A 22,614-nucleotide genomic window follows, 5' to 3' on the forward strand; every position below is an offset into this window, starting at 1 on the left:
ATGAACTTGGGCATCGGTCATCAAATACCCCTCATGTCCTCCTCAGCACTCTGCTATTCCCATCTGAGTTGGAATTACTGGTTCACACTCAAAGAAAGGATTTCAACTAGAACGATGTTTGTTTGCGGCCAGAATCTCAACTCTCTGTTAGGGCTGCGTTTCCCAAATGATGCTAAAAGTACGGCATTTATTCTGGCTTTGAGGAGAGCTGGAAAAGGATGTTCAAGGACAGGAAGAATCATTTAAGCTATTGGCCGCAGGCTCAAGGGAGAAGAGGAGGGAGGAAAAGACCAGTCTTTTTTTTCTATTTCAAAATTCTTCTGAGTTATTAGAGGCAGCTTTTGAGGCAGCAGCTGTATTAATGCTGTATCTTCAGGCTAGTCACTGCTCATATACAAGCGACAACAGTCCAATAGCTAGAAAAATCCTCTCAGATGGAGAGGACTTCCTTCTGAACAGCTTTTTTTCAGGTCTTACAGCCTGCAAAAGTGAATGCTCAAGTCAGTACAGCTCTGCCTGCAACAGGGCTGCTCTCACCCTGGCGTGTTTACTTAACTCCCACCAAGGTTAAGGGACTCCCCTGCCTCGAAACAAACCATAATCACCCTGAGCTCTCTGCATACCCAGGAGCTCTCTGACTTACCCCACGCATGTGACATGAACAGAGCACTTCAATCTGCAAATCAAAAGCACCCTCAAGTACAGATCTCACAACACAGCTCGACAATCTGTAGCAGCCATTGAGCGGAAGCTGCACGGCTGTGGCAGAAGGGAAACAAAATCACAGCAAGCACACAGGCATTGAGAGGATGACAATATGCAGAAAGAATATGGCATATGATATCACCAGATATAAGAATATCCAGCATACGATACGGATATATTTGTACATCAACAAACTGGGAAAAGTCTAGCAGAGAGCCACTAAAATGGTTGGGGCTGACAAGGAAAAGCTGAGGGTTGCTTCAGCCTGAAGGAAGCCTGAGGAAGAGAGGGACGAGATGACACCGTACTGCACTCTTCACTTGCCTGAGAGGCTGAGAGAGGTGATGGAACCAGACAGTTCTCATGGGTGCTCAGTGAAAGGACAGGAGGCAAGAAGGCACAGCACAAGAAATCCTGCCTGGACATAAGGAAAAAGTTTCTTACAATGACAGTAGCTCAGCGCTGGAACAGTGACCAGAGAGGTTATAAAATAATCTTCAACTTTGGCTTTTCAAAAGTCAGTAATACTCTGCACGACTTCATCTAGTTTGGAAGTTAGCTCTGAGCAGATGGTTCACCTCGAGGCCTAGAGAGATCTTTCCAAAAGCAGGTCTTCTATGAGTTTATGATCACTGAGCCTTTCTGAGGTGTTACTTAGCACACAGCTGCACCTTGAGGCTGCTTTAATTTATGCTTTCATTTACTCCAGTGGAAAAAATGCCGCTGTCTCCTGACAAAATGCTACCCTTTGCGACTTACACTCACATGCAGAAAAGTGTCTTTCTTCAAAGCTGGCCCCAAACCACAGACCTGCCAGAGAAGAAAATGACCCTGGATGTGATTTCTGTGCAAAACTCACTCACATATGTTCTTCCACGGTCATTTCTTCACACAGCCATGCAGAAACAAGCACAAGAGTCTAATCTTTCTGAGGACCAGAAGAAAGGGAATAAAGCAGCTTCATCTACAACTCACATTTTGCACACTGACACCAGAAGTATATCAGCACAATTATTCCCCCCCCCCCCCCCCCCCCGAATATATCCACATTGCTATATCCCAAGCACCAGTGACAGAAGGCTGCAGTTGTATTTGGAATTAAAATGTCACAATAATGCTACAACAAAAGCTGCCATCTCTTCTGTGCAAAGGGTTGAGGATTTGGGGGAGGGTTTTGATGTTTATTTGCATTTTCAATTTGGTTTTTTTTTATTGCAAAATGCTTTTGTAGATACAGGTCCTTTACCAAGTTTAAAGTTTGAATTCCATTTTGACTCCTCTAACTCTCTGCCTTAGAAATCATCAGAGCCCTTTCAATGAATCAAAGGCTTGAACTTCAAGGAACAAAGCATATTGTTCTAAAGGTAAATACATCTCACAGCTTATTAGGGTTATTCTTTCTTGCACTCTCAGACAGTGAGTTTTAAAAGTTTTTCAGAGTGTTAGGTTCCTCATTATGTGGCTACATGATCCTTTGTGCTATGGCACATGTACTGTGTAAGAAGCTATGAACTTCCACACGCTAGTGTTTCTGAGTTCTTTATTTTGTTTTACCATTGAGAAACATTTTATATGAACACAGGACTTTATTGTAAAAAAAAATATATTTCCCTAGTGTCTTTTTGTGTCAACAGAGGACTTTGCTGGCAAGTAATGAATTTGCACTAAGCGGGCAAACACAAATAAATGAAATGTATGTGGATAACCAAGGGTGGTATATGTATATATTATAGCTCCAAGGTTTTAAAAAAAAAAAACAAAGCACCACAATAAATCTGGTCATTTTAGAAAACAATAGCCATTTATGAAACATTTTTGCCACTTATATTTCCAGTGGAAAAATTAACCCCCAGCCCATATGCTCTAAGCTTTTAGTTAGTCATTGCATACCCAGTCAGGTATATGGTGACCTATCAAAAGCATATATGCTAAATACTTATGCATTAGAACATTTAATACTAATTTTTGTTAATACAGTGTTTAGATTTTTGCCTCTCTTTGCACTTTCTAAATTTCTCAGAAATTAGTACAAAGTCTTGGTGAAATACCTTGTGGCAGTCAGAAGAACAGTTCACAAAGACTGCAAGTAAGAAGCGTTTGAATAACCAGAGCTGTGTCACATGCCTAATCTTTTCCTAGTGTATTTAGGATAAAGGATACTTGGCTTGCAGAGGCGCAGTCTTGCTGATATAATTGACCTTCTCAAGAATATCTGAACAATATCCAGAATTTGCTAAATATTCAGAATGTTTGCCATAGGATTGTCTCTGAGAAGTGAGAATTTATGTACATTGCAAAAGCAGCGAGTCTGTGCCTGTCTTTAGTTCCTTTCAGACACAGACTGCTGGACTAGACAGACCTCTGGTCCGACCCAGGACAGCCATCCTCATGTTCTTTTGCTCACTTTATCTTCAAATACTACAGTATTACAATTTCTCCACAGTGCTCTTCACTCACTCATCAGTGTGCCAGTCATTTTGCTCCAGTCATGCTCCCTTCAAAAGGGAGCCAAAAGAAGAGCTGGAGCAGCCATTCCGGTGTAAAGGCTGGCCAACAACGCAGAAAATTACAGGGCACAGCCCATTTTGGAAGGCAGAGGTCCAGGCTGCCGGGGACCACCAGGGAACTGAGGGCAGACTCAGTTACCCTCCCTAGCAAAGTTAACTACGGGTATCACCAAGATTTAGTTTCTTCAGATAGAGAAACCGTGCTAGCTTCCACACCTCTGACAGCTCCTGCATGGGTTCAGGTTGGTGTGAGTCTACCCCCAGGCATGACTCTAAGCTGGGCAGGCAGGGCCTGGAGAGACCCCCTCCTCATCCACCCTGCAGCAAAAGCAGCGAAGGCAGACTTTTGTTTCTTGCATCTCACTTGGAACTACCTCATAAACATTGGAGTAAATTTGCTTATCGCAGGCATTCCCAAAGAGATTATAAATACTCACTCTGCACCTTGCAGAGGGGAACAGGCTGGAAGCAGGTTCCAAGCTGCTGCGAGCTCCTGAGCTTGGCCTTTTGGTCACGGCAGTGCTGGAATTCTCAAAGCTGTTTAAGAGATTTAGGTGCATACATCCCCTGGATTTCAATGGAGACAAAGGGTTAAACTTCTCCAAAAGTTTAAAAATCCCAGCATAGATGTAGGACTGGCTTCACTACCACTGTGCTGGAACTTGGCAACGGTTTAAGAGGACACATCAACACTAAACAACAGTTTGGAACAGGAAGAGAAGATGAATATCTAATCCGATTGAAACTCCAGAGGAAATATCACGCAGGCTGACTGGAATGGGCCCAGGAGTCTCACGCTAACAGCTCTGGTCTTACAAAAAATTCTCCTCTGCTCGGGGTCTCTCACTACCAGTCGTCAATACTGCACGTCAGCATCTGGAAGCAGCACTGCATTTTAGTAGCCATAATCTCACTCTTAACAGTACAACTAAAAATATCAGTCATGTGTCTTTTAAAATCAAAACCATTTCATTAATACACTCAGTCAGGGATGTTTGTGAGGAGATGGAGGTTCAAATTATGGTTTTTTGTTTTGTTTCTTTTATACAGACTGTACAAAACAAAAGTCTTCCAAAACATAAATGCTTCCTACTTAGGATACAAGTAGTGGGAGCATTGCCTTGTTGCTTCAAAAGGACAAATAAATAAATATCTAAAGTCTTTCCACCTGAAAGTCCCAGAAGACTCCAAATTTCCCCATTATCTGGGAAAAAACATTTACACAAATGCTGTTTCTCAACACACAAGCTATAAATCAACTCCAACTTCTGTGCAAGGACATCCCCAGAACTGAAACACCAGAAAACTGGGATGCCAGCCAAAACCTTAAAGAGCAGTTGATCACAGTTCCCACACCGAAGTTGTTACATATGAAGTCTGTGGTGTCTCGCCGTTCTTCCTGAAGGCTGTTCTCATGCAGATACAGTAGAATGTGAAGAAACCTGTCTCTCCTAGCCTGTGCCCATGGAAAAAAATGCTAATGCACTGGAGCAGGGAGAAGCTCCCACATAGAAGAAACTGCACCGGTGAATGGCTGCACACAGAGACCTCAGAGGTTGGTCTTGGCAAAGTTACTGATGCAGGGAGTAGTTTATTGGGGAAAAGAAGTCAGCTTTTGAACTTCACATGACCCATTTCTTAGCATGGCTCCCTCCTAGATCCTTATGGGCGCGTTTTAATGGTTCTGTCCTGACTTTTACTCCTACAAGCTGCAAGCTGCAGAGGCACTTCAGCCTGGCCTAAGTCCAAGTTGGTGATTTTTTATTTATTTGTTTTTTAATAGTCTGGCTAGTTTTTAGCTGGATCATTTTCCTGATCCAGGTCATTGCCCTGAAGACTAATGTTGGAGTAAGGGAGGCAGCAGGAGCAAACATCTGGGGCTAGAAAAGAGTGGGATGGGATTTCCCTTTTGCTGACAGTAGACACTTGATTTCAGGATGAAGTGACCATACAACAGCTTCCTCACATGCTTTTGTGAACGCCTTCTTGACACGCCACCACAAACTACATCTATTCCATTGCTTGCGAAACTATCCTATTTCACAGTATCTGTGAAGTATCTCCCATGCAGCTTCAAAATGGCTTTTGAATGCATCTGCCTGAGCAGAGCATGTTCCCCCCGTGCCCACCCACGTGCTGGCTATCAGCGGGTCTGCAGCCTGAACGCCAGCCAGACTCTGTCCAGGTATTGAGGCTCTCCTCGGTGCAATATGTGATCACTGAGTTTTCATAGAGGTACCAGTGGAAGAGAGGGAACAGAAGTATAGGTTATACTCTGGGCATTTTACTGCTTGTCCAAAGCAGTATGTCTTTTTAAGAAATAGAAGACTTCAAAAGGAAAATGGCCTAACATAGGAAATTTGGAGATTCAAAAGAAAATAATTATTAGTGTTCAGGAGCACTTGGTTCTACAGCTTTTGTTTATTCACTTAAGAAATAGAGTATCTCTATATTCACTTCTCCCAAATTCTCACTGGTCCCCTCTGCTACATCAGATCATGCCACGCTTTTAAAAATCCCATTTAAATCTTACAAATTGTTTTCGGGACAAGGTAGGGAATGAAGCCTTGGCAGTGTTCAGACCAGGCACAGGCATGGTTCAGTGACGCTGGCACTCACTGATGGACGGCTCCCTCTCGTGCCTTTCCCACACAGACAATCCCTGCCCGGGAGGTGAGACCGCCTCAAACGCAGCCCTGTGCACTCGCTGTGCAGGCACCGATACAGCGTTCAAAGTCTCTGATATACAAGGATGGCATTTAACAGAGGACACTGAAATCTCAGCTCCTTATTAAAATGTATTTCATAACTGAAATCATATTAAGAGTGGGTTTATCAAGGTGGTCCCATCAGGATGAGGTCTTGCATGGCAGTATTATTGTTTTACTGAACACATCAAACGCTTTTGCCTGTGAAAGAATGAAAACAAGTGTCAAAATATTAATGGCACCGTCTAAGGAAGCAGAAGTTTTTCTGCTGGCATTTCTTGGGTAAGCACGGTTAGGTGATGCAGTGAAGTATTAACTGTCAGTCCAGCTGAACAGCTTTCTGAGACAAATGCAAACACCACTCTTATTTCTGCATCTTATTCTGTGTCTAAGCATCTAACCAATGGGAAACTCTTTGCCCTCAAGAATTCAAGGGTCCATGAATGCAAAAATAAATGAAATAAAGGGAATGGGTGAATGTTTCATCTGGATATCCCTTTAGTGGAGCCATTTATGCATAAACACAGCAACAATTTCATACTGAGATTAGACATTGCACATCTTTCCACAGAAAATCCCTTAAAAAGTGGTCTGTTTTAAACCAGGGACCTATGCAACTTTCTAGACAAAAAAAGTTGGCCCAAGTCATGTCTGGATTATTCCAAAGATGATCTATTCCTGCAAGGCTTCACTAAGCTTAGCTGGGCACTTCCTATTTAGATCCTACTTTCAAGGTCCCAAAAAAGATCTGCACTTAATAAACCTTCTTTATACTAAGGATTCAGACTCTGGGACTTCACTTTCTTTCTCTACATGTATATATCATTTTGACCCACAGCACAATTTTTACACGGCTTGAGTCTCTTCAGCTGCAATGGAGCTTTTCAGTATTCTTGACAAAGCCAAAGTAATTTTTTGCATAACACACTTTCTTCTGAAGTCACAAATTCCAGTTAGAAACACTGAATTAGACACATACTAATTAACAACCACACAACAATCTGAATAAAAAACACACCTGAAGATCTGCAAAACTGAAGCACCTAAAATGAAATGCAAAAAGTCCAGTCTCAGGAAGACCCTCCATCCCTAGATCCAGTTTTACTGCCAAAATCTGCCACAGGATTTGGAAATCATGTGGGAAGAAATGAGGATACTGCAGTCTAATTGACTCGTTCAGCATTGTCATTGGTATTATTTCATGAAGTTATGTAGAGGATTTAACTTCTCCCTAGGTCTCTATCAGCATTTGCTCAAGTAATGGCAAATCTGATTTGTCACAGAAAAAATCTGAGCTTATCTTAACCCCATAAGTACACCTTAGCACTGAAGAACATCTACCACCAAGCTTCCAGATCTCTTTCTAAAAACTGAATACACTGCACAAGACTTTTTTGTTTCCACTGTATACGGCCTACCTAGCCTGAAATGGGCTCAATGGGATTTGTGATGAAATCCTGACCGCTCCGAAGTGAGAGAGGCTTCTGTCAGGGACTTCAGGGGAGCTGTATTTCACTTCTGCAATTTACCTTGTCTTTAGGTACATACGCAGAGCACTTAAAAATATGCTCACATGCAATCTACCTAGCTAGCTCTCAACAGCGATGTTCTTAAAAGGTTTTGATGTCTTTAATTAGTATTTTATTACATATATTTCAGCATTTATCCAGAATTTTTCATTTTACCCACTACTTTGGTAGATTTAGGAGAAGCAAACCAGTACAACTGATTTGGATATAATGTTATAGCTCCCCTTATTCTAAATGATTGGGAGTTTATTTGCCATTGCACACAGGTGCCACAAAGTACTGACTGCATCCTGTGTGCTGTATCCATAGAAAATTAAGTTTAAGGAACACAGATTCATCCTCTGCACCAGCCACCAGTCCACAGCCTGTAAATACATGCAGCCCAGCAAAAGACGTGTGGCTGCTGAGCACTCCTTTTCTGAGATCAGTCTGCTAGTTTGTCTTCTACACGTGCTCAGACAACACAGGACAGAGTCCCAGAGGAATCTCATACGGCCAAAATATTCTGATCAGAAAAAGTGCAACTGCAATTTAAAGAAAAGGCTTCTGAACAGTTCAGGAGCAAACTCAGCTCCTGTTAAGGAAAGATCTAAAGACATATGGGACTCCTCATGATGGTACCAACAGCAAGCATGTCTATGCCCAGAACATTCACAGGAAGCAAAACTAATGGGAAAGGCATAACACATTTTTCTACTGAATTTTCCAAAGGGACCTAACTTTTCTGGTTTTAACCCCACTTCAGTTGCTCAGCCACTGCAGAGGGAAATTAGCTCCTTTGCTACCTTTGGACACCAGCATTAAAGTGAGAATTTGACTTTCTGGATCAAAACAGAACAGTGTCACCAACCACGCTCAGTCTCAGAGTGTTCATTACGGACCATAAGTGGAGCATTATTTCCTCTTTCTGCACTTTTCAGTAGTACTTGTAGTTGATGTTTGCTCTCCCAGTGAGGTGGGAAATTTTCTCAGGAGAAAAGAGACTTTTTCCTTACACAGGAAAACACCAAAAGATAAAACCCTGGTGGGTTTAAGCTGCCCAGTGCCATGAACCTGCAAACTAAGATCTGAAACAGAATTTCTGCTACCAATCTCCATCCTTCCTTCTGCAGGCTGTTGCCACTTCCTTCACAACACACTGACACTTCTTCCTATAAAGATGCAGTCTCAGGTCGTGTCAAGGGCAACCAGATGAACACCTGGAGATACAGATGACTGCACAACCATCAACAATTCTTCAGGAGAAAAACTGGCTCTCACTAATTGTATGATACACAAAGTAGCCCAGAACTTATCCAAAGATTTTAGATGATACCCCAGTGTAAATGACAACACATGACAATAATGGCCATTAGCATCTTTCTGATATGCAGAGTCTATATTCCCATTTCCTTGAACTAGATGACATTTTATGGCCTGCAAAGTGCCTTTTGCCATAACTATTCTATGTTTCTTCACTCTCAGTCAGATGGTGAGAGATTTTTTTTTTTTGGTTGCCCCTGAGTGTAAAATTGCCAAGAATAACTGTTGCCTCTCCTAAAATGGCAGCTGTAGCCCTGTGAAAACAGGCCCGGCGGGTTCCTTTCTGAAGTGACAGCAGGTCTTACCGACATCAAAGGGGATGTGAGGTTTTTAGTGAGGGCTGTTTGTTGATTTTTTCTCCAGTGAAGTGATATTACATGGCATTTCAAACCCTCAATCCTATTAAGTGACAGAACTACCTAATAGCACTCATTAAATAACATAACTTGGTGTCAGAAATTCACTGACAGGCTCATGCAATTGAAGTGGTAGATTTATGCCCTAAAACAATATGGTTTTGGTGTTATTGTTACTGTTCTTTTAATAAATGTCATTTATTTTAACAGGTGAAAGCAGAAGACCCAGAACAGTTCAGAAAAAGGTTATCAGTGATCAGCACATAACCGAGTAGAAAAGTGGGTGCCTGAATTTTACATGTAGAGGTAAGAAAGCATTAGAAGCATGTTCTAATTGTTCAGTTGCTGCACTGCTGAAACCCTTCATTTCTTGGTGATCTCATTTATTTTGTGACACAAGGCAGTCATATGTTGCAACAGTATTCAGGAACTTTCAATCTTTCTGTCCAAGGAGATATCCAGAGTTATGTATAAATGAAGATATTAATTCATTTTTTTTCTCCCTTTCTTTAAGTTATCTGTTGCTTATGGCCCAAAGCAAACACAGATAATAAAAACATTAAGGTCTTAAATACCACGATCATCCCTTACTCTCAGTCACCCATTAACTGCACATTTTAAACCTTTAACCCAATTTATTTATCTTGCAAGTGAATAACAAAGTTTATCATTGTTCACAGAAACAAGTTTATCAATGATTTCTTGCTTCTTTCTTTCTACAGCTCTCATCCTACTGGAGCTCAAAGTGCTTTTTACCAACTGATACACAAGTAGTAACTGCAGCTTTCCTGAGGTGGAGATCTGGTAGTGGTTTACATCAGAATGCAAAGAGAGCACGAGGTGTTAAGACAAGGAACAGCCAGCTGTCTGCCTGAAATCCACCTTACTTCTCAACAGGCAAAGCTAGAGTTCAGAAAATACACTATTACCAACATTACAGCTCAAAAATGATGTTAGGGGTCTCTTGATTCACGTTTAGTTTCTGAATTGTTATATACGTGCAGAAAGTATTAGAAACCAGAATTTATGTAGAACATTTGTAAAAGTTAACTCTATTTCTTCTTTACAAGAGAAGTCTACTTTGCCAGTAAACTACCACATTCAAATTCAAAGCAGAAAGCGTCCACTCTACATAGCAAGCCATTAAGTTTTAGTGGTCAGTGGCTACCCCCATGAGATCCCACTGGAAATTAATTGAATACTCATGTGAGCAACTGCTCACCAAAATGAAAAGTAATTCACAGTCTGTAACTTGTACACACAAATCCTCCCAAGGTCTGCCTCTCCACACAGAAAACTCTGTGTTTTTCATTATTTCTCCAGTTGCCCTTTCTTACCACCCATGCAGCAAAAATCTCTCTAGGTTATTCCATCACCTTACAATATAAGAGTCAGTCCATCTCGGGAAAGACAGAAGGACATGACGGGGCTGTTTTCAGCCAGGACTAGCATTCATCAAATTTTCATCTTCTTAATGCTGTGGGTAATTTTTCATTTTTAGCCACTGGAGGATGGTCAAGTCTATAGGCAATGGTTCAGAAAAAACCTCCCTTGTATTCTTACAGTCTCTTGTACTCTTACAGATACAGAAAGAAGCAGTACCATCACCAGCAAATGCAGAGGCAGACTGGATCACTTCAGTGGCAGAGTCCTATAACACACTACTTCCAGAAATTACCAGCCCTTGGCTGCCTTTTCACTACAATTTATCAACCATGCAATGGTGTAAAAGAGTGCACTGCAAAAGTTACCAATCTCTCAGTTTAAAACAAGTATTCAGAAGAGAGCAGGGAATTATTTTTAGCAGGGAGCATCTAGTGATCTATCTACACAACAGTTTCCAAGTAATGGCAGTGAAACACCTGATGGTGCAGTTGAACCAGACAGGCTGAACAAGCAGCCAGTTGCCACCTCAGTCATGGTCTCATCCATCCCTCCGGTGCTGCTGGCTCCAGTACTTGTCTGACCCTGCAGTGAACTGATTCAACTCACTACACTGACTAAAAACTAACTAGGAGGACTAAGTAAATCAGTTCACAGGGTCTTTTCAGCACCAGAACTGATGAGAGGGAGGGGATAAGGTGCAGCCCGAGCAAGCAGCAAATTGCAGTGTTCTCGAGGATGGGAATGAGTAGCCACAAACTTCTTAAACCAACTTCACCACAGAAACCACAGAAACCACAGAACAGCACCTTGCATAGCTGCTTGCTTCCTTGTGCCAGATCAAGCCAATCTAGACAAGTTCACATTTTCTATTGTTGTGATAACAAGGTCATATATGGGTATGTTCACATCAGGCTAGAACTGAATAATGAAATTGGGGAGGAGACCATGACCTGGAAAAGGACTGTCTCTGTGTCCATACATCCCTATGCGGGAACAGTAAGAGATGTGAGCCACCACTGATATAAGCAAACCCATTTGGAGGTAAGTACAGTAACACAGCTGAGATGGTCCAACAGCTCAATGCTGTCAAAAGGTCTGTCCCACAATCTTCTCTCCCTTCTCTTTTCCAACACCACTCCCCATCACACCATCCTGCCCACTCCTTTATGCTGGTCTCAGCATTTACAGGACCTTCACTGAGCACACTTGACCTGCTAACCACACAGGAAATCCTCTTTTTTTTCCCCAAGGTTAGTTTTCTGCAGGTGTAGTGAGTTGAATATGCTCAGACAGGAGTACAAATGCCAGAACAGCACAAGGGAAGTGGTGGGGGTGTGCAGTCGGACATGAGGAAGAAAGCGAGGGGAACCTTCCAGTTTTGTGGGATCACAAAATTATTTAGGTGTAAAGGGACCTCTGGAGGTCATCAAGTCCGGTGATGGTGAATCATTAAAATGAGCAGGAAACCAGTCAGCAGCCTCCTGGCTCTGTCATCAAAAACCCAACTCTCACAATTTTCCAATGGCATTTTTATTTTTTTTAATGCAACATGAAAATTGTTTCAAAAATTACTTCTTTTTGTACCCTAAAGGTATAAAATTCTGGAAATAACAATTAGCAGTTAAACCCCTGACTGTAACATCCCAAGTAAAGGCAGAATGCTCTAAGGAATAACAAAACAATGCAATGAATATTTGTGCAGCAGGAAGAGTTTGGAGATGTTTGTTTACCATACAGTGTGTTCCTGCTTGACAGATTCCTAGAGAACCCATATAAAAAGCTCTGATTATTAATAGTCAGATGGCATGAAATGGTATTTCTAACCTGTTTATAAATGGTTTAAAGGAAATTACAAATACATAAAAACCAAAACTAAGTTTACAGTAAAAAGGCAGAGAGCTAAATTTGTTCTTCCAGTAAGCAATATGTTATATGAAACTGAGCTGAGTACATCTGCCATCATTTTACCTGGAAAAAATCAAAGTGGGGAGAGGAGGAAAGATTTTTAGTTTGCAAAAGCAAAAGAAAAGGAGAAAGCTCATATATTGTATTAACCTTGTATTGTGCATATGGATAAGTAGTTTCAGTAACACATACAATGATTTCACAATGTGCTTTGAAAAGCTTCATTAATGTTTTTGGAAATATGGGAAAGTAATTTATAACACCACATAAAAAAGTAATAGAGGGCCCAATCCTGTCGCCACTAACTTAAACTGGGCAGAGTTAAGCCTTCAGGACCTTCTGACAGATTTAGAACATTTTTCAACAGCCTAGTTCAGATATTAGCAAATCCTAGCCTGGCTGGCTCCCACCACATCTCCACTTGCTAAATTACTCCCTTTTCCTCTTCCCTCCCCCTCCCCCCTTCAGTATAATTTAAAACAAAAATATTTTTAATGTGTTGAACATTTGTATATTCGGAAACAGTGCCTGCCTTTTCTCCATTCTGACAGCTCTGAGCACTGCTAGCCATTAGCAGCCTGCAAGTCAAGAGATGCAGACCAGCCAGATATACCAAGTCACAGCAGCCCACCCTCCACAGCATCCCTGAAACCACCAGTCTTCTGTGAACTTCTGATTTTCTGCATGATACTGCCATGAAAACCAATGTCTCCTAAACAATCACAGGGAAATTCTTGAAACACAAAGGCAGTTAAGTTTCCAGAGCCCTTTATGATCTGAAAGAAACGCTTTCCCTTTGTCTTCACAGTAAGAGAAATGACAAGGATGAACACATGGACTGAGGTTGTGTTTGGAGACCAACGTTCTCCCCCACAGTAATATCTGAACATGGCACATTTTACAATGTGAGCCTGCACCAAAGAGCAAGCCCTTCTCTTTCTCCTCCCCTGTCAGCACTGCAGTTCAAAGTGGCTGCTGGAAATACCAAACCTCTGCATGTGGCACATGAGACTTCAATCATTATCCTGCAAACCTGTTGCACTTTCACTGCTGATCAGACCAAAATTCCGAACCAATGTATTTAAAAAGGGGGAAGAAACCCACCACCAAACAATAACTTATTATTCATTTATCATGCAATCTCTCTGGCCAAGTCTGCATTACAGGGCAGATCCATTACTACCTTCTCTGGCTTCCATCCAGAACAGACCCAGCATGCTCAGATCCAGAAACACCATGTCATGGATTAGGTAGTTAAATGCAGCAAATACTAGGGCAATGATCTAGAGTTCTCATTTACCTTCTGCTTGTCTTTCAGCATTCATTTGTCCAGGTGAATTTCTTCATTTAAGTGTCTAAAACCTTTCAGTTTCTGTCAACTGATGCCACTTGTGAACTGAAGCTGAAAACTTAAGGCCATACAAACATACCAGGATTCTGCCCACAACATGCACTGAAGTGCAGGGGTCCTCTAGGCTGCCTCCTTTAAAGTCAGCTTTCCCTTCACCACCAATGTATTAAACTCTACAAGTCAGCCCAAATGAATCACAGCCTCTAAAAGATCTAGTGGTTCCTTCTGATAACCTGAACCAGGAGGAATAGCCAGTCAGAGGCTGGTACACCTAGGTGTACTAGAGCATCTCACAGCATCCACTTCAGCCCTGACTCCCTCTCCTGTCTCTAGATACCACTACAGGACAAGGCTTCACCCCTTCTTGGTGAAGAATCCCAGGACCTCTAGTTAAGCTTCAGTTGAAGCCATCAGAACACACGCCCCATTCACTTGCAGGACACAGATCAGAACCTCTCCTACAGGGCTCTGAACCAGCTTTCTGGTTCATTAACTTTTGTTCCTCTACTGTATGGTTTGGTTCAGATTGAAATGCAGTGCTAGCTTCTCAGTTCGGGTCTATCGCAAATGCTTCTATCAGTGCCTGGCAGCTCTTCACATTTCCAAGACAGCTCGTCAAGTCAGTGCAGGCTGCTATGTCTCTTCCTTCCAGTTTGTCATTACCTACAAACAGTAAAACTTTCCCTATTCAATTCTCTTGCTACTCTTGAAAGGCTGAAACAACGTGGTAGAAAAGCTCCACCATAGTGCAGTTGGACTTCAGCAGGAGAGTTTATTTCTTGTGCTTTTTATTACCTTGCTGCCATTTCCTAGCCATAAGCTGCAAATGTTAAATTACAAAAAATACAGTATTAATCAACCAATCGAGTTGCCAGTTCTAATTTTGGATAGAAAAACGGACAAAGAAATAATCAAAGAGTTACCAAAAAAGCAGATGGCTGGAGAGCGCTTCTGGCAGTCATGCTACTCGCACATGGGACCACTTGAGTTTAACAAATTGGACAACAGAGAGAGTACTGAAATGGAAATTGGGGCTCTACTCCATTCAAATTCTTCAAAATGTTTGTTTTGGATTTGTACCTCCGCTGCAATTTACAGCTCTAGATTAGATATAGCAAGAGTAATATTCTTGACTAGAAGAAAAACAGAATGACTAAACCATTTGCCAAATCACACAGATCTGTCTCCCTGTATACAAATAATACCAACGTATAAATGGTTTCCTAAATAAAATGTAGTACTAAACGTGTCTTTCACTAACACAGCAATAAAGTTCTACCAGTAGTTAGAGCACAAGACAATTCCCTGACTCAAACTGCATAACTTCTTCAAGCAAGGCCCGTATCCACATGTAAACGTATGTAAGCTACATCAGCATGAAAAAGAAACCCACAGCAACTTGAGGTTTCACGACCATCTTCATGCAGCACAGAGACCTCTCACTGCAAGGGAGACGACATCCCAAAGCTGCTCGTTCTGAAAGCACGCCCTTCACTGCTAATGAACTAAAGGGCAGTTGTTTCTAACATTAGCCAGTTTTGAGACCATAAAGCATAGTGCAGTACTTCTACTTGATCAGGGAGGGAAAATCACTAAACCAAGGTTAGTAGTATCAATACAAAGGCACACAGGTAGGAGATGACACCAAAAAAGGACGAAAAAAGACTCATTCCATCAGTCTTGCTATAAGAACTCAGTTACCTAAGTGTTTAACAGAAAAAACATGAGGGTCTTTGTCAGTGAGATGCCAGTTGCAGCTTATAGTACATGTATGGCCAAATATGACATCACCTACCACAACCAAAAATTAAGATGAAAGTTCTGCCGGTCTCAGGGACCAGTCACTCACCAGGGAACCAGTGGTTTTATATGCACGCCTTCCTGAAGAATCCAAAAATAACATTTTTCCAGAGAGCAGAAATTCCTGTAGCGTTCACGCTTTTCGTTTCAGTAATGTTGCAATCCAAAGTGCCAGCCCTCTGTAATGAGGTAATCCGACAATGTAATTTGTAGTATTTTATTCTGTCAAAATTGATCTTAGTATTTCTATAGCAACTAGATCAAAACAAAAGATGGAGCAGACAGAATAAGTCTCTCCCTGCCACCACCCAGATTTTTATATAAATATACATGTATATATATAAAGCATTACACATATATAAAGTTAATGTTCATGATTCATCATTAAACAACGCTAGAAAAACAGCACTGGAGAAATAGCAGCACAGTAGGATAACATTTAAAAAAAGAAATGCTAGCAAATGTGTAAACTGACATCAATAAAATATAAAAAAAGTAATTGTTCCAATTATCAAACACTTGGGAACAGAGTATGTCTCTACCATTAAATCCGGTCAGGAAAAGATATTATCCATTTCTGGTTGGGGTAGATGGAAGTGAATACTGGCTTTGCTGGCATGAGGTGAAGAATACAGTATCTTCTCCCCCAGAGAAAATCACGCTCGGACCACTACTGTTAACATGTTAATGTTTAAGAAAGCTTGACTGCCATTTAGCTGCCTAAGCTTAGTTTTGGAAGTGCTGTATGCAATAGTCTTGCAAATGTCTGCCAATTTATTTTAGTGCCCTTGTAGGAGCTGAGCTGAGTCCAGACGCTGTGATTCCAAAACACATAGGAAAACTCTGGATGTGGAACCCAATATTTCCAATCAAGTAGTATGATTAATAGCAAGACCACCCAGCCCCTTCCTTTTGAAACAAAGATTGATCCATTACAATGGGGATAAAAAGCTTGGTTTTCCTATAGGCCACCTCTCCTTAATATCAGAGTAGCTTCTGAATACGTCTTAGGAGATTTCAGTTAGATCTTGAACACAGATTGCCAAACACACACTGTGTGCAGGTGCACACTTACATCTGCAAACTTCACATGTAAGCATGCAAATCCCCAACCAACCACACAGTTCCTAACTTCAGCTCTAAGGAGAGGATGAACCTCTTCTAGTGTGTGACATGTACCTGCCTCCAGAAATCTGCACAGTGTCCAAGAACAATTTTCTCACTACTGCATAGTGTCACTTACAGCCTTTAGTATAAAAATATGTTACAGTTTTATACAGACCCCTAAAATGGTTGGGAGGGAATTTCTGAGAACGGCGTGTCAGCTGGGAAGAGGATGATATACTCACTTTTGTTGTGCTGGATCACTGCAGGTCCAGCTGTGGTTTTGCTGCTGGCTGCTATCTCCGGAGGTCACCATGCACCCGCTTACCAAGCACACTGCATCAGCCATGGTAAGGGATTGCGGTTGGAAGGCAGTTTGTCTTCTAGGCCAACCACTACTGCTTGTTAAGAAAAAGAGAGAATGTTAAGTTAGAGAAATACTGGTCATCTAAAAGAAACAAACATTCTCAAGAGTAGGATATTTCTTTGATCCCAAGCTCTCCTGCTAGAAAACAGAATTTTCCCACCAGTTTAAGAAGGGGGGTATGATGGACAAGAAATTCTTGGTGAATACAGGAATAAAATTGTGTGCATGCATAATCTGAAGCATAGGAATGTTTCCACAGATTACTCACCCTCCTAAAATTCACTCAAGTCTTTCACCTGACTAAAGACCCTGACCCCATGAAGCACTCTCCCACTTGATAGCAATTCCCTCGAGTAATGACAGTGAAGAATTCAATACCAGCCGAAGCTGAGGTACGTATTCCAACTGAATTCACAGATACTTCTGTAACAACTTCTACCTATACATGGTCTTGTAATACTGGTATTTTGGAGCTTATCTTACAAATGGCACAGACCTTGGCATGTCTTCAAATGAATATACTTAACAAAATGTACACAAAAAGCTGTTACCTTTTTTTAAACTTAAAAAAAATTAAATTGATCTGCTGCTGCAGCTGGAGATGCAAAATGATTATTTAGACAAGAAGTATAAAAATAAATGAAACTGCAGATTTATTCCTAATTATCACCAGTTTCTGACTGTCAGAGAAGATGTACTTTTTCCAAGGGAAACCCCTCATTACCCCTTCCTTCAAATAAAGGCAATCAACATTGAACTTAAAGGTTCCTGTCTGCATCCAGTTTACAGGCTTTACCATCCTGCTCTTTGAAATGGAGTCTTGTACAAGGCACATCAGAAAAACTGGAGGAAATTGGAGATAAAAATTATTTTAAAATAAAAACAGTATTTATGTCTCCCAAATGGGAAGTTTGGAGCAGCAAGGGCAGGAAACGGACGGGTATTTAAGCTGATTACCCAAGCAAAGTCCTCTGCCTTTTCAGCAGTGCCACGGTCCCTCAGTAAAACCATTTAAATTAATTGGAGTTTGGGGCAGGGGGAGGCAGGGGGAAGATGTCAAATTTTATCTGGAGTGTTAGTGATGGCTGGCTGGAGAGGGGCTTTCAGGCCTGTTAATTGGGCCTGTTTGCTCCAACGCCACAAACACTTTGACATGAAATGTTCTAATAACCCCGCAGCGCAGGTGGCCGCCAGTGTGAGCCGGCTCCTGACAGCCCGGCCAGGCCTGTCCCTTCCACTCAGGGCCCGCTCGGCTGAGCAGGCGGCTTTGGGCCCAGCGGTCATTAACCCAAATGTTCTCCCCGTGTAGCTTAGCAACCAATTAAGTAGCCGGGATCTTTAACATTTGTACCAGAAATTCACACAAATGAAAGTCTTTCGGGCCACGCTGGCCTTATAGACATGGATCTCATTATGCTTTTTACCTAATTATCAACTTAGCTTTTTTCTTTATGCATCTAAAAAAGACGGGTGGCAGTTAAAGGCAAGCTCTGCAGAGCACAACTGGAGCGCCGTTTCCTTCGGCAACACTTCTATGGGTGTTTGCATACATATAAAAATTACATCTTCTCATTCACACTTGCACATAACTGACTAGATAAATAATATTATCATAGTGGGAAGAGCCAGAATTAGAAAGGAAATACTGCAACGTTTAGATTTAATCTGGTGAGCATTAGATCATGATTCACTTTGACATAAAAGCTCAAGAGCACATTTAGCTGGGGTAAAACGCATTACAATGTTTTAAATGAGAAGGAAATAAGTCTAATGTTTCATGGGCTGCATTATTTGCTGTTGAAATCCTAATAACTGCCTACACTCTACACCTACGTTGTACCTAATGAATTGGTTTTAAACTTCAGAAAGCTTCAGCAACAAACTGAAAGATCTTATTTTCTTCTGACTCTCCAACAAAGAGGCCTTTTTAGTAGACTAGAACAGAAAATTGACAACAAAAACCCCCACTACCTTCATCTTCACTGTATTTCACAGCAGTATTTTTAAAACAAGCATCTTTGTTGATAAGATATTTTTTAAAACAGGGAAATACTCCAACACTGTGAGCAGGACTGGTATCACTGTTTTTCAATACCCACAGGCAAATATGGAGCAATGCTTCTCAAAGGCTAGCACCTGCTCAAGTCTCAAGAAGTTAGAAAGTTCTGCTTTATCAAGTGAAACACTGAATTAATGCTCCATATGAAAGTGTCTGACTCAACACAAGTTTTACAAGTGGCTTAACCCAATCTTCTGCTTTCTTCTCACCTACATCCATAAGATCCTATTGCTCCTCTCCCATCACCTCCTGCTTTTTTGGTGGCCAGAGGAAAAAATTAATCCCTGCAGCCCCCTCCCTGCTCATTCTCTGTCACACCAGCTGGCAAAGCAGTGGATCATTTCAGGTAGTAATACACTCCTGCCCTGGCTTAATACAAACCTGAAATGGCAGGCTCCAGGTACACTTTTTTCATGGTGCATAACCAAGCCCAGTTGCGTTTTTGAACCATGCCTCTCCATCAATAGTCCCCAGTGCTCTCTCAAGAAGACAGAATGTGCTCCATTTCACCTCTGTGCCAGTCATAGGAGAAAGTGAGAAATGTCTTTATAGTTGAGACGTGAGCCACAATGTGTGAAATCAGGTCCGTCAAGCTGGGCTGACCTTCTACTAACATGCCTGTGCCTTTCCCAGTCCAAGGCATACCAAAGAAACTCCCATCTCTGGGTTTCCAGTGTAACCTGGGTTTTTACTTACAAGTTGCATTCATCTAAACACATTTCCTTCATGCAGCAACTAGAATGAACATATCTAGAAAGAAACCAGATCACATAAAACAAGCTGCTAACTGTTTCTCACATGTGGAAACACGATGCCAATTCGCAGAAGCTGTTGTGATTGCACGAATATGGTTCTTTTACAAACCCAACTGAGTGTTGCAGCGCTCTGTAAGTATCTGCAATTTCAAGGCAGATAAATGTTATGTAAACTCAAATTTTGCAACTTTATTATTGTGTATTATTTCATGCCAAGTCGCTCTTTACATAGAAAGCAAACATCACTGAATTTATTTCAAAAAAAGCAAAATAAAGTTTACAGTTCTGCTTGGCATGAAGTTTGTTTATAAACACAGTAAGCAGACTGGCCTTATTACAACGGGAATGGCAGAAAAAGAACAACCCTATCTTCAAGTTGAGTATGAGCCAACAGTGTGCTTTCAGCAAGGAAGGCAAAGTGCGTACTGGGCTTCATCTGTAGCACGGCCCTGGCCCGTTTGGTCTGATGAAAAGATGGAGATCTAGTGACAGGCTATCTAACAGTAGCCTGCAGGGAAGCAGCCTACACTGAATTCCCTTACTTAAATGGAAATCACACTGACAAGAAAGCTAAACATCTGAGACAGATGATGTAACGAGGGGCAATATCAAAAACTGCATCTTGGCAGGTTCAGATCAGAAATTATGAAAAACTTTTACAGAAGAAACGTGGTGCAGCCCTAGAACAGGTCACCAGAGAGGCAGGGGATTTCAGCCTTTGGAGATGTTTCATGCTAAACATGTACTTTTTGACACATTGCCATTTCTACTGATAAAATATCCTGTTAAGAAACTCTTGACCATGTATTAGAGAAACTGCGGCACTTCACCACCCAGTAGAATTCTCAAAATCACCTGTCCATCTTTCTAAAATACCCAAATGCCTTTAAAAGCCTTATAATAAACTGCCTAATAACTATGGCTCCATGCTCTGCACACTCAGAACACTGGATCATCTGGGGGTTTCATTCACATGCAAACCCTCGCAATAGGGACTATTCCCTATAAATACAGACTTACGAGTAAGAGTACAAGATATGGCCATGTAAATTGCAACACAAGAGCAAACTCCACATATTTGAAAAGATTATCAGTCAACTACAGTTCTTTCCACTGTAGAAACAGTTACTCAGTTAAGATAAACAAAGAAATTCCCATGCACTGAAAAGGAAAACCTATTAACTGATTAAACATGTGAATCAGTTGATAAAATGGTTATCAAAGTTCTGAAAACATTTTTAACAATGACCCTTCCTGCCATTTTTAACAATGACCCATAAAAGCTAGAATAATTCAGCACTTTACAGGAAACCAGCTGGATAGAAAACAGAACGTATTTCTGATCTAAGAAGCTGCAGCTACACCATATGAGCTGACAAATTTAGACAGTAATTATCACTAAAGTAGTGATAAACATTTAAATACCAATTAAAAGCTCTGGACAAAAATTTTCAAAGGTTTCTAACTGTTTTCAGCACACAGAAAAAATTACCACTCCTGTCCCCTCTGATGTATACTTGCAATTCATTCCTTGTTTCATGCTTTTCAATTAACTATAAAAATACTTAATAATAAAAACAAACAAACAAAACAGCTCCTTAATTTTCAGGACAAGCTGAAGATCTGGAAGCAGCATGCAAAACTAGAATGCAGCGTATACTAATAACTAGACTTCACAGAGAATCTGATTTTACTCCATAGTACAGTTCAGAAATGGGTAAACGGAAAAAACTGTTAGACCTGACCCTTGTGATAAAGTTCCTTTTAGACAACTCCAGATCCATAGAAGAGCTCAGAGCAATTTTTTGGTTAAGAGAAAATTTTGGTGCCAGATTAGGGTCCCAGTTAACCAACAACATGACAATTGATCACATGCAAAGCATGGGCAGAACCTCCTGTATTTAAAGAAAATGCCAGCCATGAACTTCAGGTGGAGAATTACCTTTTCCCCAAATTCATAGACATATTCAGATCTAAGGCACTCTTCAGGCCATTCTGTACAAATGCTTGACGTCTATTCCCCTTCTTCCTATCCTTTGTATTAGCCATGTAAAACAGCTGTTAGCCAAAATATATCCAGATCCTGAATCCTACTTCTGTGTGGCTTCATGGCAAGTCAATTGTCTATAGCTTTCATTTTCATTTAATTATCAGGAAAGTCAGTCTAGCTAAAAAGCAACACCCCAAGTCAGAGAAATCCTAGAATGCAAGATGTTTCCACCAGGGTCTTGTACACTGTTCCAACAGTTAGCCACGATTTTGACATAAAACTTTTCCAGCAACTAAGGACTTTTCAAGAAGTCGTAGAAAAAGATTCAAGCTTTCTACCAATTACTGCAGAGCACTAGAAGTTAAAATGGTCAGTATTTAAACATTTGGCTTTACAATGATCTTAAAACAATCCAGTCTTTGTAGAAAAATAACCCCTCTCAGCCTTCTCATAAGCTGAAATAATAAGGCACACAGAATTAAAAGGCAGAATTAAAAGCTGGTATTCTATTTTTGTTCCAGAAACATAACATTTTAAAGTAATCAAATAAGGCATTTGTTAACAGAGGAGCATAAATAAAAAGAAAATGACCAGAGGTTTTTAATTTTGAAAAGTCTACTACCATTTCTGGGAACATCATATCTCAAAAGCATAGCTTGCTCATGGTATAGACCATACCTATTTGGCTACAACTCTGATCTCAGTAAGTACTGATGCCTGTGCTTTTGGAAGAGGAAGAAAATAAGAAGCTCAGAGAGTTATTTTTAAAAGATTTACATGTATTCCAAGG

The 22,614-nt window shown here is 41.0% G+C and overlaps 1 long non-coding RNA gene across 1 annotated transcript in view; it reads right to left on the minus strand.

Moving 5' to 3' along the window:
* LOC129736545 (uncharacterized) overlaps positions 1-22,614 on the minus strand; it is a 143,890-nt gene that overhangs the window by 120,487 nt on the left and 789 nt on the right. Inside the window, exons 2-3 of the long non-coding RNA XR_008733300.1 lie at positions 16,899-17,051; positions 15,599-15,728 (exon numbers count right to left, since the gene is read on the minus strand). This is a non-coding gene — a long non-coding RNA (uncharacterized LOC129736545). The remainder of the gene's footprint in view (positions 1-15,598; positions 15,729-16,898; positions 17,052-22,614) is intronic.

This window comes from Falco cherrug, chromosome 7 (genome assembly GCF_023634085.1).
Source record: "Falco cherrug isolate bFalChe1 chromosome 7, bFalChe1.pri, whole genome shotgun sequence".
Lineage (NCBI taxonomy): Eukaryota > Metazoa > Chordata > Aves > Falconiformes > Falconidae > Falco > Falco cherrug.